This window comes from Pteropus vampyrus, unplaced genomic scaffold (genome assembly GCF_000151845.1).
Source record: "Pteropus vampyrus isolate Shadow unplaced genomic scaffold, Pvam_2.0 Scaffold132, whole genome shotgun sequence".
NCBI lineage: Eukaryota > Metazoa > Chordata > Mammalia > Chiroptera > Pteropodidae > Pteropus > Pteropus vampyrus.
In genome coordinates, this window is record NW_011888913.1 from 2,041,300 (window position 1) to 2,049,744 (window position 8,445).

An 8,445-nucleotide genomic window follows, 5' to 3' on the forward strand; every position below is an offset into this window, starting at 1 on the left:
TTTTATTAGAGGAGAACTCTCTAACCTTTATTAAACACTCTTCTCTGAGATTTGTTTTACAGGTATCATAGGTTGTGAGTAGAGTCCCAATATGTATAAACCTATGAATAGGAGATTAATTAAGCTTTATTAAGTTTTATGCAGTACTGGAAATATCTAGAGTTACACATTTTTAAATTCTTTGTTTTTCATACTTATTAAATATTTCTGTGGCCTGATCACACACTTTTTTTATGTGGGGACAGGAGCACAGTTCTGTGTTAGACCCCACACCGGAGGGGACATTTGAGTAAGTGTTTTAGTTTGGGCTGCTGTAACACAATACCATACCCTGGGTGGCTGAAAAAAACAGACATTTCTTTCTCACAGTTCGGGAGCTTGAGAAGTCCAAGGTCAAGGTGCAGGTTCCTGGTGAGGGCTCTTCCTGGCTTGCAGATGACCAACTTCTTGCTGTGTCCTCACTTGGCGGAGAGCAAGAGAGAGCTCTGGTCTCACTTCCTCTTATAAGGGCACTGATCCCATCTTGAGAGCCAGCCCTCATGACATCATCTACACCTAATTTCCCAAAGGCCCCACCTCCAAATACCATCATGTTGGGTATTAGGACTTCGACATGTGAATTTTGAGGGGGACACAATTTAGTGTGTAGTAGATGCGTTTCTTGGAATTTTCGTTATGCAGAATTAATTCCTACAAAATAAATTTGTTGTAGAACTAAATAGGAAACTCAAATTAGTGATGATATGGCTTTCACAGAACACTTTTATTTAAAACAGTTTTAGATCTATTAAATCTGATTCAGGGACCAGTTGAAGAACTTTTGTTTTTTCCTCTTCTCCACTTCCACCCCTGACCTACGGGGTCTCCCCTGAGAGCTGGATCTCTGAAGGCGGGGTGTCTCCTCCCATGTACTCACGGCGCGCACCCAGGGCCTGGTGCACCCGGAGTACGGTCCATGGCTCCACCAGGGCTCGAACCCGGGACCTTCTGCGCATAAAGCAGACGTGCTAACCACTACTCTATGGAACCACCCCCAGTTGAAGAGATTTTAATTGTTTCATCTTGATGAAGGAGAAATGAGCGGTGACACACTGGTGTGCTCTTCACTTTTGGGCCTTGCAGGAGTGAGTGCCCTCACGGAGTTAACAAGTTACGGCGTGCAGACTGTGGCATTGATCTATGCCATTCCCTCCTTTTCTGCTAGGGAGGCTGAGCCCTGTAGAGTGACACATCCGTCTCAGAGATTAGTGGCAGAGCAAGGATTAGAATTAGGCCGCCTGATCTGCAGGCTGGTCTTCCTGCTCTTCCGTCTGTGGTTCTCAAAATGAAGGTGTGTCACGGTCACCTTTGGGGCCTGTGGAGACATGCTGGGCCTTGCCCAGAGGTGCCACTTCAGTAGGTGTGGGCTGGGGCTGAGACTCCATTTCTGACAAGGTCCTGGGTGATGCCGAAGCTGCTGGCTCGGAGGCCACACTTTGAGAACACTGGCCTTACACCCTGTTGCCTTCGATCTCTTATAAGAGACAGTAAATAAACCTCCCTGGGTTTATACCAACCAAACCTTTTCCTTGGTACTCAGAGAACCAAGTTCTTTAATTTTGTGTTACAGACAGTAGGGCACCAATGTCAACATGATTAGATGAAAGAAAGGACTAGAAATAGAGTATTTCTCAGAGAGAGTCATTTTAACATTTTCAGGGATCATTTTTGGAAGTAATTCTAGAGGTCAGAACCATGTCACTGTTGAAGGGGAAACCCATGACCCGTGAGGGCCCTCGGTCCTATCAGCATTCCCAGTGAAAAGGGCCTCCAGGTCGACTGCTAGTTTGTACAGCAGTGAAAACTTACTTCTAGTTTTGTTGCTCGGTGCTTTTCTCTGTCATTTCATGTACTGAAATAATTCTTTCCTGTATGTCAGGGTCTTATCAGGGTCTAGCACAGTCGATGTTGAATAAATGTAGGTTGAACTAAATTAAAAAAGAGTAAGGTAGGTCATTTATCTGGAGAGACTTTAGTGCTTAGAAAAGTTACTCCGCTCTCTAAATTATCTCAATTGCAGGTTTTTCTTGAATAATTTCAATTTATTCTAGCTTGAACCTTATTTGTAATGATTTTTTTTTTTTTTTTTTTTTTAGCAATTACCGGAGGTAGCATCTTTTAATGTTAACGAGTGATCCTCTATACCTTTTTATCATTCATCTGAAATGATTCTAAAACAACTTTTTACTTTGAAGTAATTTTAGAATTACAAAAAAGTTTTAAAAAATAGTCCGGGGAGTTCCGATAAACTTTTCAACCAGCATCCTTATGTTGACATGTAATGTAACCATAGTGCAGTCATCCAAACCAGGCAGTTGATACAGTTACTCTCAAGACTTTATTCATGTTTCCCCACGGATGTCCTTTTTCTGGGCCAGAATGCAATGCAATATCACGGATTGCATTTAGTTCTCATGTCTCACGAGTGTCTGCTAGCCGTGACAGTGCTTTTTGGATTTCTTTATCTTTTACGACCCTTTGAAGAGTACCGGTCAGTTATTTTGTAGAATCTTTCATGATTAAGGAAATCGAGGGTTAAGCGGCTGTGGCAGGGACATCCCAGCAGTGAGGTCATGGCCTTCCCAGTGCGTAGCACTCCGGTGTGTGTGTGTCACTGGTAAAGGTTAATTTTGATCTCTTGGTTGAGGTGCTGTCTGACGTCTTTTTGTGCTCTAATGTTCGAAATGTTCCCTTTGTAATTAATAAGCCTCATAACTGATTTTAGTGTAGAAGTATAAAAGAAACGAATGTGTTAAGTCAGAATCCCTTGAGCGTGACCCTAACTGTGAGATAGTTCTTATTTTGGGAGGCTTCATTGTTATTTGTTAGACCGAAGCATAGCAGGGAAGGGTAAAGGAATGGGGGTTGGAAGAACAGGTATTTGCTCAAAAACTTGTCCTTGATCTTGGTCAGTGTCGGTTTTGAATTGGCAGCAGTGGGAGCGCTTCATCCCGGTTCTTTTGCTGTGGTTCTGTGATCTGTCTCACACCTGTCTTCCAGTGTGTGCGGCTTTCCATACCTGTGACTTTCTTAAAATTCTCCCTGGAGCATTTTTGCAGAAGACGGTTGCGTTTCAGCAACTTCCAGCAGCTGCGTAAGGAGTCGCGCTTCTCCACTCGCTTAGTCCGTGGAGCTGGGTGTGTGTGTTCTCTCTGTGGGTCACGCCGGTGGAATGTGGGGTGTAGTACATATGCACACAGGCACATTGTCTCTGTTTGCAAAATGTGTGTGCCTGTAGCATCCCGACCGGAGTAAATGGGAAGCGCCCCCTCCGGCCTGTCTCCCCGAAGCCCGGAAGCCCCTCGAGGCGGTCGCGGATCTCTGTTTACCAGCGACTTGCTTGGCAGCTGGCACACGCAAGGCGCTCAATAACTATTTGTGAATAAGTGAATGTTCTGCCCGTATTTTGTTAGCTGCTGTTGTGAGTTGCCAGGACACTGTGAACACCTTTCTCCGGTGACACTGTTCTGTCTGTGGACGGCCACGCAGCCTCACCTGGGAGCCATCCCGCGTCGTCGCGTTCCAGCTTGGTAACAGGTCTTTCTGTGTGCAGCGTTCCCTGGTGGATATCTTTAGACACGTATTATGTCCAGTTGTTTCCTTAGGGTAAATTCTGCGACGTCATTGATTGCTCAGAGAAGGTACATATTTTTAGGCTTTTTCATGTGTTTATTGCAAAATTACCCACTAGCAAGGTTTGTATAGATTTATATCTCCACCAATACTATGGAGAATGCCCATTTTCGAAACCACACTTTCCCCAATGCTTAACTTTCTTTTTTTAGAACAAGACTAAATGGAGGCCTTCCTTCCCTTCCCTCCCCTTCCTTCCTTCCTTCCGTCCTTCCTTCCCTCCCTCCCTCCCTCCCTCCCTCCCTTCCTTCCTTCCTTCCTTCCTATTTGGATATTTTTAAGGAGTCTTCCTGAAGTGTGGTGGGGTGGGGATCATAGTCTGACTTATTTGCTAATAACTTTCCAGATGTCACCTTGAAAATTTCCATTTTTTGTTTGTCTCAACGAGAGAGGAATGAACAAGTAGTTAACAGCTGATCAGTGTTTTCACTTGGGCACGTTCTGTAACCCCCTAAAGTTAGAGCTGGCAGTATCTGTGGCTCTTACCAAGCAGGAAACTTTTGAGGGCTGGATACATTTCTGTTCGTGTCATTTACTAAAATCAAGTACAAGTGTCAACACTTAAAGGCTTGAATACGGAAAGCAAACCTATGGAACTTTCAGAAGATAGTGTTGGACAGTGATCGTACGTATGACCGATGGAGCGACGAGGTTTTTAAACAAATCACAGAAGGTACAGACTGTAAAGGAAAAGATCAGTGTTTGACAATATTCATATTGACCATTAGTGTTTATTAAAAGAAACCAAGAAAGTGAACAGACAGAACACAAGTGAGAATAGGCATTTTCAGTACACGTTACTGATAAAAGATTAGTATCCAGAAAGGTAAACAACAACCAATTGATACGAACAATAGAGAAATGGGTGAATTACCAGACTAAGCATCTCACAGAAGAGGAAACCTGAATTCAGAGATTCTCAGTTTCATTAATAATTTGCAAAAGGCAAATTAGGACCAAAATGGTATATACTTTCATACACATTGGTTTGGCAAAGAAGTAAAAATCTGACATCTGTTGGGGAGGAAGGAAACCGCTGGATTGCTTATACACTGCTGATGGAAGTGCAGATTGGTCCAAGAGCTTTGGAATTACCTAGTAAAGTCAGAGATGCATGCACCTGTTGGCCTTGTAATCCCACTCTTAGGTCTTTATCCTAGAGCAGTGCTTCTAAATTCTGTTCCCACCATCTGAAGGAACTTGTTAGAAATGCAGATGTTGAGCCCCACCCTAGACGTATGGCGTTGAAACTGGGGATGGAACAGGGTTCAGGCTTAACAAGCTGTCCCGGTGATTTGATGCATGCTAAAATCAGTTGAAACCAGTGCCCTAGAGAAAAGTATGTGCATGGGTCTCTGGGGACACGTACAAGAATGCTCAAATTGTATCGTAAGAGAAAAACCTGGAGGCAGTGTCCATCACAGGAGACTGGGTAAATTGTATTCCTGGAATTAAGTCCTATACAGTAATGAAACTGAATGGATTTTAGCTCCGTGTGTCACTGAGGATAAGTGTCAGGAACATCATCTCCGGTGGGGGAAAAAAACTATTTCCAGAAGAATGCATGTAGTTTTTTCTCTTTTATGTATTTATTTATTTTTTAAGTTGAGGAACATGCAAAACAAAATTGCATATTGTTAGGAATACAGATATGGTAAACTGATAAAGAAAACAGGTGAATTACAAACAAGATTCAAGTTGGTAGCTCTAAGAGGAGGGGAGGCGATGGGACATCAACAGGACTTCAAAGATAAGAATTTAATTTCTTGGACTGTGATCTGTTGGCAAGGTTTTGTTACGTTTAATACCTTTCACATACTAAATTTTTTTTGTGTCAGACAGTTAGAAAACTGGATGAAAACAGTTTCTATGGAAAGAAACCTCACAGGGTGACCTGACTATAAATTCCTAACTGGGCAGGTCACCATGGGAGGTCACGCCCCAGGCATAGAACTTCTTTAGCAACAGGTTTATCTTTGCCTTCCGCTGTTTCTGTGTACCTAGGTTAGCACACCTTCGAAATGCCAGAAGTAATTCCTCTGGAGGGCGTGACCATCCTCAAGTGAGCACAGACTCTTACCTGTCCTGTACTCAGATCTCTGCTTTGCTTCTTCCAACCTTCAGTGACCTTCCTTCATTCCCTCCTTAATTCCAAACGCATGAAAGAAACCGCAAAGCTGTTCACGTTCTCTGGAGCATTTGAGATGTTGCTTCCTGGCAATCGTCAGTTTGGCTCAAATAAACTTTTATAAAAATTCTCTACAGGTTTGGACGTTCTTACATAGACAAAACAGACATTTATGTTTTTCTCTTTTTGTACAGTCTGCACAGGGACGATTCACTTTGTATGAAGAAGTGAAGGGTGTTGGTGGCGGAGATATGTTCTTGCAGGGTTACGATATGAAAATAGTTTCAGGAGTAGAGATGTCAAAAAGATTAGTTTGATGATAATGATTGTTAATACTTGCTGAGCACCTGCTGGGTGCCAGACACACAGCGCGTGCTGAGTTTGTACTCAGTCAGCCGGATGCAGGACCGCAGTGCGCCTCCGTCCCCAGTTTGCATCATGCTGTCCCAGTTTCACGAGGAGGAAAGGTGCCTGTGGACACACAGAGTGCAAGAGACCGTCTGACCCCACGTGCTCTGACAGGAGGTAGAAGGTCACAGACAAAGCCGAGTTATGTCTGAGCGCTGGAGTTCCGAGAACAAAAGTCATAGTCACAATAGGAATGGGAGTGGAGGGCTGGAAAGGGCGTATTTACCTCCGTTTTCAAATTGCTTTCTTTATTTTAGCAGGTTTGTCTTTAAACCAACATATGGGACTTTATCATTCTAGCAGAGGACAAGTCCCTGAAGCAGAAAAAGCATTTTGAATTGCATTTTGTCTTTAGTTCTAAGGATTGCGTCTTCCAGTTCATTAGAAAGTGGCACTATCACACGTGCTGGGGGGTCGATTGCTAAAAGGGCACTTTTAGGGATGCTCCCTTTCCTCGTTTTGATAATTTTTGTGTGCATCATATTTATCCCATATTATGAGGTCTTTTTTTTCAAATAAGCATTACTTATACTAGAAACCTTATTTTAAGCCATCTTGGTAGGACAGTTTACTCAATAAAAATAAAAATATGGTTCTAGAAGTCCTAAGTCAAAGTACATGTCCTCTGAATCAAGTAGCGCTACTGTTTGTTTGGTGGTAAGAGCGCTAAAGTTGTCTGAACCAGAACTGCCAAGCGTTTGTAATTATGTAATGTCATACTTTGTATCAGAGTCTGATAGGGCCCATGAGAGCCCTTCCAAAGGCAGGATGCCTGTGTCTCAGACACATGCAGTGCTTGTCAGGGACCCCTTCTGGGCATATAGAGCACAGGCTTCTGAAAACTTTGTAGGTAGTTTAGCTTTTCTAGTGTCGTCTGCATTTTGCGAAAACCAGCTAATCTGTCACATTTTTTGAATGTGTATGATGTTCATACTTTGCTTTTATTTTATATCTCCCATTAAAAAAAAAAAAAACCAAATAGTTTTAAATAAAAACAAGTAAGGTGATTAAGCCTGGTAGTGAAGAGACATTGTTTGACACAGCTGGATTAGTTCCAGTGCAATCATCTAATGCACCCAAAGCCCAGCATGTTTGTCCATTACTACATACGATGGAAATTTTGTGTTCTAAACTTACAACAAGCAACAAACCACTCTTTCGAAGTATACAATTCATTTGTGATTTCTCCTGATTGTGAATTATGGATCAGACTTTGATATGTAATTAGTGGATCGATTATTATACAATGAGGAATCACGGTTATAAGGAGTGCATATAATTATAAAACCATTAGAATTTAAACTAAGGTGATAATGTTCTTTTAAAAATAGCTTAGAAAATTTAGATCATCTGGAGAGAGGTAGTAGAAATTAGTCTTTCAAAAAATGAGAGCGAACAGTTTTCATTAAGAATCTTCATCGTCCATAATCTGATTTTCCACATGGGTGGTATTTGACACCCCAGGATTTCAGGGTGGTAGGTTGAGGCAGGGTTTGCTAAAATGACATTCAGAATAATTTTGTGTGGCAAACTATGATGTAGATAAACGGTTTTGGACCTGTGTGATAGCCCTGTTCGGTACAGTACGGTTACTCTCTTCCCGATTCGCCTTTCTGCCTCCTTTTCCCCGCTCCTCTGCACGTCTGCTCCACGTGTGGTAAATATATGTTAAGTATATATTGGTTTTTTTTGAAGGTACGGGGGGACTTTAATCCAGTGGGCCCCAAATCTGGCTCCTTAGAATCACCCACGGAGCTCTTTCAGACTATGGATTTCTGTCTCCAGGGCTAGGACCTGGGGGTTCATGTTTTGATGATTACGTAAATTTGTAAATGGTCGATATTGTGCGTAATTATTTTGTTTTACAAATGTGGAATAGCTCTAGGCGTGCTCTTCCAAGGATAGTTACATTTCTCAAGAAAAGGAGTTCGTAAGTCTTGTAAAGCCTTCATTAATGGTAGAATAACAAGCACCATGATAATTTATGGACAGGTGTGTGGCAGACATGGCTAGCTTTCCACCTAAACCAGGTCTTCCCCTCCATGAGCTAGAGATGCATTTTTCAAAGTCCCTCAAGTGAAACAGGTGTAAGTGGAAGTGGTGGATGCCTCTTTTGAGTCACACTTTTAAGAGCAAATGCACTGCCTCTTTCGTTTATAAGTATAGAACATGAGATTTATTATAGTGACTGGCAGGCTGCTACTGTGGGGAGACTTCTTCCACTGGCGAAGAAGACT

General features: G+C 42.4%; 1 non-coding gene across 1 annotated transcript; it reads right to left on the reverse strand.

Moving 5' to 3' along the window:
* Positions 1-956: 956 nt before the first annotated feature.
* Positions 957-1,029, reverse strand: TRNAI-UAU. The gene has a single exon. It is a non-coding gene; the product is annotated as a tRNA-Ile (tRNA).
* Positions 1,030-8,445: the final 7,416 nt, after the last annotated feature.